This window comes from Heterodontus francisci, chromosome 14 (genome assembly GCF_036365525.1).
Source record: "Heterodontus francisci isolate sHetFra1 chromosome 14, sHetFra1.hap1, whole genome shotgun sequence".
NCBI classification, from domain to species: domain Eukaryota; kingdom Metazoa; phylum Chordata; class Chondrichthyes; order Heterodontiformes; family Heterodontidae; genus Heterodontus; species Heterodontus francisci.
In genome coordinates, this window is record NC_090384.1 from 103437744 (window position 1) to 103452760 (window position 15017).

General features: G+C 44.0%; 1 protein-coding gene across 1 annotated transcript in view; it reads left to right on the forward strand.

Annotated features, from left to right (window-relative positions):
* Window positions 1-4871: 4871 nt before the first annotated feature.
* Window positions 4872-15017, forward strand: part of ppfibp2b (PPFIA binding protein 2b) — a 279873-nt gene continuing 269727 nt past the window's right edge. Inside the window, exon 1 of the mRNA XM_068046641.1 lies at window positions 4872-5031. The gene's annotated coding sequence lies outside the window, so the exon portion shown is untranslated. The remainder of the gene's footprint in view (window positions 5032-15017) is intronic.

Sequence of the window (15017 nt, forward strand, 5' to 3'; positions counted from 1 at the left end):
CTAAAATCCATGTACACCACATCCACTGGTTTACCCTCATCCACTTGCTTGGTCACCTGCTCAAAGAATTCAATCAGGCTTGTGAGGCAAGACCTACCCCTCACAAAACCGTGCTGACTGTCCCGAATCAAGCAGTGTCTTTCCAGATGCTCAGAAATCCTATCCCTCAGCACCTTTTCCATCAACTTGCCTACCACCGAAGTAAGACTAACTGGCCTGTAATTCCCAGGGTTGTTCCTATTCCCTTTCTTGAACAGGGGCACAACATTTGCCACCCTCCAATCACCTGGTACCACCCCCGTCAGCAGAGAAGATGAAAAGATCATTGCCAGCGGCTCTGCAATTTCATCCCTTGCTTCCCATAACATCCTTGGATATACCCCGTCAGGCCCGGGAGACTTGTCTATCTTCAAGTTATTCAAAAACCCCAACACATCTTCCCTCCTAACGAGCACTTCCTCGAGCTTACCAGTCTGTTTCACACCGTCCTCTTCAGTAATACACCCCTTCTCATTCGTAAATACCGAAGAGAAGTACTCATTCAAAACCTCACTTATCTCTTCCGGCTCAACACACAGTCTCCCGCTATTGTCCTTGACCGGACCTATGGTCCCCCTAGTCATCCTCATATTTCTGACATACGCGTAAAAGGCCTTGGGGTTTTCTTTTATCCTACCCGCCAAGCATTTTTCATGCCCTCTCTTAGCTCTCCTAATCCCTTTCTTCAGATCCTTCCTGGCCATCTTGTATCCCTCCAGAGCTATGCCTGTGCCCTTTTTCCTCAACTTTATATACGCATCCTTCTTCTTCCTAACAAGACTCTCAACCTCTCTTGTCAACCACGGTTCCCTCACATGACCATCCCTTCCCTGTCTGACAGGGACATGCTTATCAATGGCCCCTACTATCTGCTCCTTGAAAAAGTTCCATATTTCGACCGTGCCCTTCCCTGCCAGCATATGCTCCCAACTTATGCTCCTCAGTTCCTGCCTGACAGCATCATATCTACCCTTCCCCCAATTGTAAACCTTGCCCTGTTGCACATACCTATCCCTCTCCATTACCACAGTGAATGCTACAGAATTGTGATCACTATCTCCAAAGTGCTCGCCCACCAACAGCTCTATCACTTGCCCTGGTTCATTACCTAGTACCAAATCCAATATTGCCTCCCCTCTGGTCGGGCAGTCTACATACTGAGTCAGAAAAGCTTCCTGGACATACTGCACAAACACTACCCCATCCAAACTATTCGATCTAAAGAGTTGCCAATCAATATTTGGGAAGTTGAAATCCCCCATAATTACTACCCTGTGACTTCTGCTCCTTTCCAAAATCTGTTTCCCAATCTGCTCTTCCACCTCCCTGCTGCTATTGGGGGGCCTATAGAAAACTCCCATCAAGGTGACTGCTCCTTTCCTGTTCCTGACCTCAACCCACAGTGCCTCAGTCGGCAGATCCTCCTCGAAAATTCTTTCAGCAGTTGTTACACTATTTCTAACTAACAATGCCACCCCCCCACCTCTTTTACCACCATTCCTAATCTTATGAAAACATCTATAACCAGGTACCTCCAAAAACCATTCCTCCCCCTCACCTATCCACGTTTCAGTGATGGCCACAACATCGTAGTCCCAAGTGCCCATCCACGCCTTCAATTCACTCACCTTATTCCTGATGCTTCTTGCGTTGAAGTATACGCACTTTAACCCTTCTCCGTGCCCATCTGTCCTCTGTGACAGTGCTACCTTCCCCAATACCTCACTACACTCTTTGTCTTTCTGAGTGGACCCACTGGTCCCTGGATTACAAGTCCGGTTCCCATCCCCCTCCCAAACTAGTTTAAACCCTCCCGAACAGTACTAGCAAACCTCCCTCCCAGGATATTGGTGCCCCTCTGGTTCAGATGCAGCCCGTCCTGTTTGAACAGGTCCCATCTTCCCCAGAATGCAGTCCAATTATCCAAGAACTGGAAGCCCTCCCTCCTACACCATTCCTGCAGCCACGTGTTCAGCTGTGCTCTCTCCCTATTCCTAGCCTCACTATCACGTGGCGCCGGCAACAAACCAGAGATAACAACTCTGTCCGTCCGAGCTTTCAGCTTCCAGCCTAACTCCCTAAACTCACTTCTAACATCTGTGCCACCCTTCCTTCCTACGTCGTTGGTGCCAATGTGCACCACGACCTCTGGCTGCTCCCCCTCCCCTTTAAGGATCCTGAAGACGCGATCACAAACATCACGGACCCTGGCACCAGGGAGGCAACAAACCATCCGTGCGTCTCGCCTGCGCCCACAGAACCGCCTGTCCGTACTCCTCACCATCGAGTCCCCGATGACTAGTGCTCTCCCATTCTCCCTCCTTCCCTTCTGAGCCACAGTGCAGGACCCCGTGCCAGAGGCCCGGTCACTGCAGCCTGCCCCCGATAGGCCGTCCCCCCCAACAGTATCTAAAACTGTATACTTGTTGTTGAAGGGAACGACCACAGGAGATCCCTGCACTGACCTCTTCCTACCTCTAACTGTTACCCAGCTGCCTTTGATTTGTGGAGTAACGACCTCCGTGTAGCTTCTATCTATCAATAGTGGTTCTGTGGTGATGTAACGTCACACGGGCTTTGAATGCTGAATTTTTCAAAGTTTTGTTTCACTTATATTTTCATTAACAATAAAAACATGCATTTATATAGCATCTTTAACATAGCAAAGCATCCCAAGGTGCTTCACAGGAGCGTTAGTAAACAAAGTCTGACGCCGAGCAACATAAAGAGATATGAGGACAGGCGGCCAAAATTTTGATCAAAAAGGTAAGTTTTAAGAACACCTTGAAAGAGGAGAGAGAGGTGGAGAGGTTAAGTGGGGGGGGGGGATTCCAGAGCTCAGGACCTAAACAGCTGAATCCACAGCTGCTAATGATGGATCAAAGGGAGTTGGGGTTACAGAAGAGGCCACAGTTAGAGACACAGAGAGGTTGGGGAGAGGGCTTGTATGGCTGGTTAACGAGGTAGGGAAGGCACGGCCAGTTTAAATTCTAGAATGACAGTTCTAAAGTTGAAGTGTTGGGGCAGTGCAAGGAATTATAGGTCAGCAAGCTGGACAGGGGTGATAGGTGAATGGGACTTGGTGCAAGCAAGGACGTGGCCAGCAGAGTTTTGGATGGCCCCAAGTTTACAGAGGATAAACTTGGCAGACTGGTACAAGGGGTGAAGTCACATGGGATCAGAGGTGAGCTGGCAAGATGTATACAGAACTGGCTCTGTCATAGAAGACAGAGGGTAACAGTGGAAGGGTGCTTTTCTGAATGGAGGGATGTGACTAGTGGTGTTTCGCAGGGATCAGTGCTGGGACCTTTGCTGTTTGTAGTATATATAAATGATTTGGAGGAAAATGTAGCTGGTCTGATTAGTAAGTTTGCGGACGACACAAAGGTTGGTGGAGTTGCGGACAGCGATGAGAATTGTCAGAGGATACAGCAGGATATTGATCGGTTGGAGACTTGGGCGGAGAAATGGCAGATGGAGTTTAATCTGGACAAATGTGAGGTAATGCATTTGGGAAGATCTAATACAGGTGGGAAGTATACAGTAAATGGCAGAACTCTTAGGAGTATTGACAGGCAGAGAGATCTGGGCGCACAGGTCCACAGGTTACTGAAAGTGGCAACGCAGGTGGATAAGGTAGTCAAGAAGGCATACGGCATGCTTGCCTTCATCAGTCGGGGCATAGAGTATAAAAATTAGCAAGTCATGCTACAGCTGTACAGAACTTTAGTTAGGAAACACTTACAATATTGCATGCAATTCTGGTCGCCACACTACCAGAAGGACGTGGAGGCTTTGGAGAGGGTACAGAAGAGGTTTACCAGGATGTTGCCTGGTCTGGAGGGCATTAGCTATGAGGAGAGGTTGGATAAACTCGGATTGTTTTCACTGGAACGATGGAGGTGGAGGGGCGACATGATAGAGGTTTACAAAGTTATGAGTGGCATGGACAGAGTGGATAGTCAGAAGCTTTTTCCCAGGGTGGAAGATCCAGTTACTAGGGGACATAGGTTTAAGGTGCGAGGGGCAAAGTTTAGAGGGGATGTGTGAGGCAAGTTCTTTACACAGAGGGTGGTGAGTGCCTGGAACTTGCTGCCGGGGGAGGTGGTGGAAGCAGATACGATAGCGACGTTTAAGAGGCATCTTGATAAATACATGAATAGGATGGGAATAGAGGGATACGGTCCCCGGAAGTGCAGAAGGTTTTAGTTTAGGCAGGCAGCAAGATCGGCGCAGGCTTGGAGGGCCGAATGGCCTGTTCCTGTGCTGTACTGTTCTTTGTTCTTTGTTCTCTGATAACAGATTGGCTAGGCATTCATTCTAACAGTCACGTCTGCTGGTGACAGAAATATAGATGAGGGTTTCAGTATCCCATGAACTGAGCCGAGGGCAGAGACGGGCAATGTTATGGAGGAGGTGAGTTTGGTGATTAAGTAGATATGGGATCAGTAGCTCACTTGAGGTTCAGATAGCATGCCAAGGTCGCGCACAGTCTGTTTCATCCTCAGACAGTAGCCTGAGAGAAGAATGGAATTGCTGGCTAGGGAACAGAGTTTGTGACAGGAACCGAAGACAATGCCTTCAGCTTGCCCAACATTCAATGTTTGCTCACCTGAGCGTCAGAGAGGCAGCGTGGCAGGGTCAAGGAGGACCCTGAACAAGCTTCTCCTACCTTCTGGATTAAGGCTTGACAGGAGGGGACAGAGGGGCCTGTGGTGCTAGCAGGAGCTGAGGGTGGTACAATAATCCGTCCCAGGACTGTGTTGGAGAGCACCGCCTCCTTTCTCTGGGATTGTTTCATCACATGACAACGCCTCTCACAGGACTCCTGCCAACTCATGGAGACTGTCAGAGGGAGAGAATGAGTGTTTGGGAAGTGTGCAGCGCTACAAACTGAATATCTCACCCTTCTGGACTCTCAAGGCAAGTTTGTGCAGCGGATTGAGTGGCGTCCCGGAGCCCAGCTCCGCTTACAGCGAGTGACAGGAACAGGTGAGAACTGTTCACTCTCACTCCAGTCTCCAAACTCACGGGGGCGGGTGGTGGTGGTGGTGGGAAAGTGACCTGAAAGTTATTTGCCCATCTCTGACTGTTAGTTTCCCACTTTGCTTTAAATTGTAACTTGTATGAAAAGTCTCTGCTTTTCATTTTAGCGACCCTGGAGCTCTTGAATTTAACATTTCATTTTGTAAAGGTATTTTGCCAATTTAGGAATTTAAATTTTGCAGATTAATTTTCAATTGCGTATTTGAATTGATTTTTGCAAATATAATAATCCATCGATTATTTTACAAATCTATTTTCTTCGTCAAGGAGGTTTTGAAGATTGTTTATAAATGAAAAGATTTTAAAATTGCTCATTTTAATTGATTTTTAATCATGAGTTAGGTTGAGACCCCTTTAGTAGTGTAGACATCTGGTTGGTGCTGAGAAGTTGAACTTTCTTTCGAGTTAAAACTTCTTACCGCCAGTAAAACGTCCCTTCCTATTTTAAATACATTACTGCTGCCAAACATTTTAATCTGCTAGCTGTTTTCCCCTTTCTATAACAACCTTTGAATCTCGAGGTAACTTGTTGTTGGAAAGTTTCCTGTGTTTTTGTACTGATTGTGCAGTTAAATATTTCTTTTACTCTTCTGGTAGAAACAGCTCCCATAAGTAACACTGTGCTTAAAGGTACAAGCCTCTTGTTAAAATGTCCATGGGGGAAATGGAAGAGGTTTTTAAAAAGGGAAGTCACATTTCCTTGCAGTATCAGTTGTTGCTCTGTTTGAATCAGATGACTTGTTGGCTAGATTTAAAAACCACTAATAGTTCGAACTCTCTGCTCTTCATACTGCCTATCATAGATTGTAATTGAGTTTTTGTTTTGTTCCTGGGATGTGGGCATTGTTGGCCAGGCCAGCATTTATTGCCCATCCCTAATTGCCCTTGCGAAGGTGGTGGTGAGCTGCCTTCTTGAACCGCTGCAGTCTATGTGATATAGGTACACTCACAGTGCTGTTAGGAAGGGAATTCTAGGATTTTGACCCAGTGACAGTAAAGGAACAGCGATATAGTTCCAAGTCAGGATGTTGTGTAGCTTGGAGGGGAACTTGCAGGTGGTGGTGTTCCCATGCATCTGCTGCCCTTGTCCTTCTAGGTGGTAGAGGTCGCAGGTTTGGAAGGTGCTGTCGAAGGAGCCTTGGTGCGTTGCTGCAGTGCAGGGGGGGGGAAGGTGCGAAGAGGAAGAGGGCATCCTCTTCCTGCAACTCCTCGAACCCACCCTCCCCCTCCAAAAAAGCGTTAGAGAACTCATTACTTGTCTATATGCGAATGTACCGTAGGACTGAAAATGGCCTACACCAGTTTCTCAGTGCGAAAGGAGCTTTTGAACAATCACCAGCTTGTATTACACTGCTGCACAATTTACTTTTATATTCTGCTGCAGTTTAGAATGACTGGCTGATTTGGCAACAAGATATTTTGCGTCGCTGGCGGAGTCTGCTTTATTGCCCCCATGTGGGGATAGAAATTTGTCTTGGGCAAAACTGGACAACAGTGAACGGACTACCTGATTTCAATCTTTTTTGTACTTAAAATCGAGCGAAGTGTAGTAACGGGCATCTGATTCACTGCCTACAGCTTTAGCTACAGCCCCTGTTGAATTTCTAACCCTCTGTGCTCAAAAGTCATTGTGTTTAAAAGTGAAGGAAGCTTTTAAAGGTGGGCTGAGTTTATGTAGGTTAGACTATCTTGCTCTTATAGGAGGTATTTAATTAAGCTGGCAGCTGGAAACTCTGCAATACAGTTCAATTTTCATAGTTTATATTTTAATAATTGAAGCAGCATGAATAATTAATTACTTTTACTCTGTGCCACTGTACTTCCGTGCAATTTTTGTGGCATGTCATTGTAGAATTAAATGGGCAATTTTGGAATAACTGCTCAAATTGTCCCTTATTTCACCCCCTCTGCTTCCTTGCTGAGCACTTGCAAAATGTGGTACTTGATAGTTTTTATGAATGAGGCAGAAGAAAATTAAGTTTAGTCTGTTTATTTTATATTCATCATGTAGGGCTCCTCCAGTGGCTATGTGAGTAACTGCACCATTTGTTGTGTGTTGAGTCATATACCCCAGAAAGGACATGATCTACATTGAGTTAGTTGAGCCAAGCAGAATGCAATGTGCAAGCGCACTTCGCAAAAATTGTGCAATGAATAAAGTGATTTCTGGAGTGTGGAGGATTGTGGGTATCATAGCCACCATTTATTGAATGATTGGCCCATCAGGTGACCAGTTGTCAAAGTGTGGTTGCAGGGAGGCTAGAGGTGGGGGGGTGCGGGGCGGGGCGCGGAGGTGGTGGACATGCAATGAAATATCCTGGAATACGGTCCAACCAGAATTGTCAACTCTTGGTATAGTATCTGCCCCGGCTCGGTGATTGAATTCTCACCTCTGGCTCAGCAGGTTGTGAGTTCAAGTCCCATTTCAGAGCACATAATCCAGGCTGACACCAGTACAGTGCTGAGGGAGTGCTTCACTGTCGGAGGTGCTGTCTTTCAGATGAGATGTTAAACTGAGGCCCTATTTGCCCTCTCAGGTGAACTATAAAGAATCCTTGGCACTATTTTGAAAAAAAGCAGGGAGAGTTCTCCCCAGTGTCCTGACCATTATTTATCGCTCAATCAGCTTCACAAAAAAACAGCTGACCTAGTCATTATCGCAATGCTGTTTATGGGAGCTTGCTGTGTGTAAATTGGCTGATGTGTTTCCTACATTGCAACAGTGACTACACTTCAAAATATTTCTTAACTGTAGAACACTTTGGAATGTTTAAGGTCAGGAAATAGCAATACAAGGTATTGGATGGATGTTTTTCAGACTGCGAGATGCTTTGCAGTGGTGTTTTCCCCCAGTGCCAATTTTGGGTTCATTGTACTTTCCAATTTTTATAAACGGCCTAGGCTTGCGTGTAGGGAGCAACGTTATAAAGTTTACAGATGATACAAAACTTAGCAAGTAGATAGTGATGAGGACAACTATAGACCTCGGGGTGCCATAGACAGGATGGTGAAATGGGAAGAAACATGGCAGATAGTGTCAAGGTGAAGAAGTGTAAAGTGATGCAGTTTGGGTTGACTAATAAGGAAAGACAGGATACTACAAATGGCATGATTTTGGAACATGCAGGTGAGCAGAGAGACCTTGGTGACCATATACTCAAATCCTCAAAGGTGGCAGGGCAAGTTGATAAGTGGTTTAAAAAAAGTATATGGGTTACTTGGGTTTATAGAAACATAGAAAATAGGAGCAGGAGTATTCCATTTGGCCCTTCAAGCTTGTTCCGCCATTCATTATGATCATGGCTGATCATCCAACTCGGTAACCTGTTCCGGCTTTCCCCCCCCCCATACCCTTTGATCCCTTTAGAACCAAGAGCTATATCTAACTCCTTCTTGAAAACATACGATGTTTTGGCTTCAACTGCTTTCTGTACTAGCGAATTCCACGGGATCACCACTCTCTGGGTGAAGAAGTTTCTCCTCATCTCAGTCCTGAAAGGTTTACCCTGTATCCTTAGACTATGACCCTGGTTCTGGACTCCCCCACCATCGAGAACATCCTTCCTGCATCTATCCTGTCAAGTCCTGTTAGAATTCTATAGGTTTCTATGAGATCCCCCCTCACTTTTCTGAACTCCAGCGAATAGAATCCTAACCAACTCAATCACGCCTCATACCTCAGTCCCGCCATCCCAGGGATCAGTCTGGTAAACCTTCGCTGCACTCCCTCTATAGCAAGAGCATCCTTCCTCAGATAAGGAGACCAAAACTGCACACAATATTCCAGGTGTGGCCTCACCAAGGCCTTGTATAATTGCAGCAAGACATCCCTGCTCCTGTACTCGAATCCTCTCACTATGAAGGCCAACATACCATTTGCCTTTTTTATCACCTGTTGCACCTAATAGAGGAATAGAATATAAAAGCAAAGAGATCATGCTAAACGTTATCAATGACTGGTTAGGCTTCAGCCAGAGTATTTTGGATATTTCTGGGCACGACACATCAGGAAAGATGTGAAGGCCGTAGAAAGGGCATAGAGGAAATTTACCAGGATGTTAATGGGGATGAGGGACTTCACTTAGGAGGAGAGGTTGGAAAAGTTAGAACTGTTCTCCTTGGAAGGTTACGAGGTGGCCTAATAGAGAGGTTTTGATAGAATAGAGGATTACATTACACCAGTGGACATCACAAAACAATTGGCTGTAAAGCACTTATGGGAGAGCTGAGATTGTAAAAGGCACTATACAAATGCACACCTTGTTTTGTGTACTAGATAATTGGAGGGCATAAGTTTAAAATTGCATTGTGCTATTATTTGTATTAACATTGAAAAGTTGGTCTTTGCTAAATTTAGCACCAACTTTGCATTTAATTCTTTTCCTTCAAGATTGTCCTTGTAATGACCAGATCCAAAACCTGTTCACCCATTATGATGTGGATTGGATCTCACAGTTTAATATCCTTGTGTGGTCTTAGCTGTGGCTCAGTTGGTAGAACTCTAATCTCTGAGTTGCAAAGTTCTATTTCACAGACTTGAGCACCAAATCAAGGCTGACACCCCAGTGCAGTAATGAGGGAGTACTGCACTATCAGAGGTTCTATTTTTCAGATGAGACCATGTCTGACAGCTCTGCTGGATGAATAGAAATTCCGTAGCGCCATTTTGAAGCAGAGTAAGGGAATTATCCCCGGTGTCCTGGCCAATATTTATCCCTCACTCAGCATTACAAATACAGATTATCTGGTCATTATTGCATTTCTCTTTGTGGAAGCTTGCTGTGCGCAGATTGGTTGCTATGTGTTCTACTTTACAACAGTGACAGTATTTCATTGGCTCTAAAGTGCTTTGAAATGTCCTGAGGTCTTGAAAGACACTATATAAATGCAAGTCTTTATTTTCTTTATTACATATGGGCAACACTTAGAGTACGTTTGCCTATCGAGAACCATAAGTCACATTTGCCATGTTTTTTGTAGGCATTTTCATTTTTTTTCATTGCTATTTGGCATCTCACTCCTATTCTCTGAAGTATGAACAACAGGAACTGAGAGTTAGAAATGCAAATAGCCTTGTGAGAATCCCAAAGCTAACTGGGACAATGACCCCCCAAATAAGAATTTTAAGTTCCTATTGAATGAAAGTTCTTTAAACCTCTAGCAAAGGGTTAACACTGTGCTGATTGGTTGTAACTTCTAACAGCTGTGATCGAAAGGAAACCCAATTGTATTTTGGCAAGCCGATGGTAATGAAAGTTTGGCAGCTAAGTATTTCCAAAATAAAGCCTATTATAGCTCAAGTTAATTACTGTGCCATTAATGTGCAGCCTCGCTGTTTGTTATAATTGTTATTATTTAGACCCACTTGTGCCTGAGTAGTCAGTGATTATTCAACAGGGTTCACATTCCACATGTGTGTTTTTGTGCCACCCATAATTATCAATTTGTACTGTTCTTATTTTATTTTGTCATAATATATAAATGGTGTGAGTCACACAACTAGGGTTGCCAACTCTGGCAGGACGTATTCCTGGAGGTTTCATCATGTGACCTCCTGCCTTCAATCGCCTTTTTCCCTCCATCTCCAATATTTTTATAACTAATAATCAAAAGTGTTCAAAGAAAATGGAATAAAACATCTTTTTTTTTAAAAACCCCGTGGATTATTTCCCGCCCAGTTTACTCATAACAGCATCCAGGAGATTAAATTCCTGGAGAGTCTGGGACAATTCTGGAGAGTTGGAAACTCCATAGAGAACTCTGTCTCTCTACACAGGGTTGGGTAAGGAAGTCAGTCTTGTCTTGTTTCTCCCACTCAGTTCTTCACCTTAAATCCCTCCCCCTTAGTATTTATTTTTGTACCAATTCACAACTTTCTTTTTCAGTCAGTCTTTAGAGAGGATCCTTGACGTGTTCCTGGGAGCTTTGAAACTGGTTCTTAGTGAATGAATAAACCAAATCCAGTTTTTACTGACATGGGATTTGGGGATTGAGTTGTTGGAACTTTTAGGATCACATGACAGAATTCAATTCACTAATAATTTCATCCTCTGTAACTGTCAAGGGAATTTTCTATATACTTAGCAATATATTGCGAGCTATAGGGAAAGAGCAGGGGAGTGGGACTAATTGGATAGCTCTTTGAAAGAGCACGATGGGCTGAATGGCCGCCTTCGATTTGTTTTTCTATGGCTTGTCACAGCGCCATCATCCACTGAAAAGAATGTATGTAATGTGTGGTGAGTGCAGGGTCCAGATCCCGATCCTAATGGTTTAGCTTACTGTCTGGATCTGGCACTGGCGCACGTGAATAAATCTCACTTTGATCTATTTATCCTGGGAGCTGGAGTCTGTTCCCTTGCAGGGTCTATCCTTCTCATTTTTAGTACCAGTTGGACAGTATCCAGCCATGTGTAGACGGCTTCCGGATGAAAAATACAGATTCCCTTGAAAAGGTAGAGACGTCGTTACTCTTCAAATAACTTGGTCTTCTCCAATGGGCTCCTGAGGTCAGGCTGGCAGTATTCAACACCAAGGTGTCTGAGAAACATGGTTTGTGAGGCCAGTAAAGGGTTAATCAGAACCACCACCTGCAATTTTATGCAGCATCCCGGAGGTCAGAAAACCCTGAGTAACAGCATCTGGAAACAAAAGAATGAAAGATTGTCCAGTCTCCACCCTGACTGCCTGACGTTCTTGAGCAGATTGGTGATGTGAGTAAGTTGATCAAGCTGGTAACCCCTAAAGTCCTGAAGATATTCGGGACGACCTCAGCGTGGATCATTCACTCATCAGGGTGATCTACAGAGCAGCTGAGTGTGCCAACTGTTGTGTTGTCCACCCCGGCCAAATGTGACAGCAAGAGTGTCACCCCATCCAACCATTGGGAAGCAAAGTGTTGTCTTGACAACGGGACCCAGGAGGGAGTCCCACCCTGTTTTAGACATATCAGGCTACTGTCATATTGTCTATCTGGCGACGCATTGAATTACCCTGCACTGAGTCTGAAAATGGATAATGCCCTATTATATTGGTAGGAGTTGTTAATAGGCCACCAAACAGTAGTGGTAGTGTGGGGCATGGTATTAATCAGGAGATTAGAGAATGTAGCATGGGTAATACAGTAATCATGGGTGACTTCAGTAGGCATATAGATTGGGTAAACCTAATGTGTCCTAATGCTATGGAGGATGTTTCTGGAGTGTGTTAGGGATGGTTTTCGAGAGCAGTATGTTGAGGAACCAACTAGAGAAATGCTATTTTAGATCAAGTATTAGGTAATGAGAAAGGGTTAATTAACTTTGTTGTAAAAGAACTTTTAGGGATGAGTGATCATAATATGATAGAATTTTACATGATGTTTGAAAACAAGGTAGTTCAATCTGAAGCCAGGATGTTAAATTTGAACAAAGGAAATTATGAAGGTATGAGGGGCAAATTGGCTGGGCTGGATTGGGAAAATACATTAGAAGGTATAACAGTACATAGGCAATGGATAGTCTTTAAAGAATTATTGCATAGTTTACAGCAACTATAAATTCTTTCAAGGCACAAAAACCCCAAAAGAAAAGCCAATCAACCATGGCTAACAAAGGACGTTAAGGATTGTATAAGATTAAAAGAAAAGGCCTGTAAAGTTGTGAAAAATAGTAGTAAACCTGAGGATTGGGAAGATTTTAGAATACAGCAAAGGAGAACCAAGAAACTGATAAAGAGAGAATAGAATATGAATGTAAACGAACAAAAAACATAAAAATGGACTGTAAAAGCTTCTCTAGGTACATAAAAAGGAAACGTTTGGCGAAGACAAATGTGGGTCCATTACAGGCAGAGTCAGGAGAATTTGTAATATATAATATAAAATAAAAACAAGAAATGCTGGAACCACTCAGCAGGTCTGGCAGCATCTGTGGAAAGAGAAGCAGAGTTAACGTTTCAGGAGAATTTATAATGTGGAATAGACAAATAGAGAAGCTAAATGATTACTTTGTGTCTGTCATCACTGAGGAAGATACAAGAAATATCCCAAAATTAGAGATCCAAGGGACAAGGAAAAATGAGGAATTGAAGAAAATTAGTGTTGGTAAGAAGGCCGTATTGGGGAAATTAATGGAGCTGAAGGTTGATAAGTCCCCAGGACTTGATATTCTACATCCCAGAGTGTTGAACGAGGTAAGTATGGAGATAGTGGATGCATTGGTGATCATCTTCCAAAATTCTGTAGATTCTGGAACAGTTCCTGCAGATTGGAAGGTAGCAAATGTCACCCCACTATTTAAGAAGGGAGAGAGAGAGAAAGAGAAAACAGGGAACTACAGACCAGTTAGCCTTACATCAGTACTAGGGAAAATGCTAGAATCAATTTGAAAGGATGTGATAAATGGACACCTGGATAATAATGATCGGATTGGGCATAGTCAACATGGATTTATGAATGGGAAATCATGTTTGATGAACCTGTTGGAGTTTTTTGAGAATGTTACTAATAGAATTGATAAAGGGAAGTTGGTGGATGTAGCATACTTGGATTTTCAGAAGGTTTTTGATAAAGTCCCCCACAGGAGGTTGGTTAGCAAAATTAAAGCACATGGGATAGGAGGTAATATACTGGCATGGATTGAGGATTGGTTAACAGGCAGAAAACAGAGTAGGAATAGACGTCATTTTCATGTTGGCAGGCTGTGACTAGTGGGGTACCACAAGGATCAGTACTTGGGCCCCAGCCGTTCACAATATATATCAATGATTTGGATGTGGGAACCAAATGTAATATTTCCAAGTTTGCAAATGACACAAAACTAGATGGGAATGTGTGTTGTGAGGAAAATGCAAAGTGGCTTCAAGGGGATTTGGACAGACATGGCAGATGGAATATAATGTGGAAAAATGTGAAGTTATCCACTTTGGTAGGAGGAACAGATGTGCAGAGTATTTCTTAAATGGTAAGAGATTAGAAAGTGTTGATGTGCAAAGAGACCTGGGTGTCCTTGTCAATAAGTCATTGAAAGCTAACATGCAGGTGCAGCAAGCAATCAGGAAGGCTAATCATATGTCAGCCTTTATTGCAAGATGATTTGAGTACAAGAGTAGTGAAATCTTGCTTCAATTGTATAGAACCATGGTTAGACCGCACCTGGAGTACTGTGTGCAGTTATTGTCTCCTTACCTTAGGAAGGATATTATTGCCATAGAGGGAGTGCAACAAAGGTTCACCAGACTTGTTTCCGAGATGGCGGCACTGTCTTATGAAGAGAGATTGGGGAAACTGGGCCTTTGTTCTTTAGAGTTTTGAAGAATGAGAGGTGATCTCATTGAAACCTACAAAATACTTAAAGGGATAGACAGGGTAGATGCAGCTATGATGTTTCCCCTGCTTGGGGAGTCTAGAACCAGGGGACACAATTTCAAAATAAGGGGAAGCCACTTAGGACAGAGATGAGGAGAAATTTTGTTACTCCAAGGGTTGTGAATCTTTGGAATTCTCTACCCCAGAGGGCTGTGGAAGCTCAGTCATTGAATATGTTTAAAGCAGAGATTGACAGATTTCTAAATACCAATGACATAAAGGGATATGGGGATAATGTGGGAAAAAGGCATTGAAGTGGATGATCAGCCATGATCGAATTGAATGGCGGAGCAGGCCCAATGGGCTGAATGGCCTACTTCTGCTCCTATGTTTCTATGTACCGTTCACACCCCGAGCCTGTTGCAATGCCAGGTGAACTCATCCATGTCCACTGGCCTAGAAGCCCATTCACCCTGGACGTGGCTCCCAGCCATATGTCAAAGCATTAGGTGAAGAATCTGATGGCAGTAGCATCAACCCCAGGTGCACACTTTGCTCCCAGGACCACCAGCTCTAGATCAGATGCTGCCACAAAGGAGAACTGTGGAAACACTAGTGATGTAATGAGAGTCATCCAGAAGGCTCA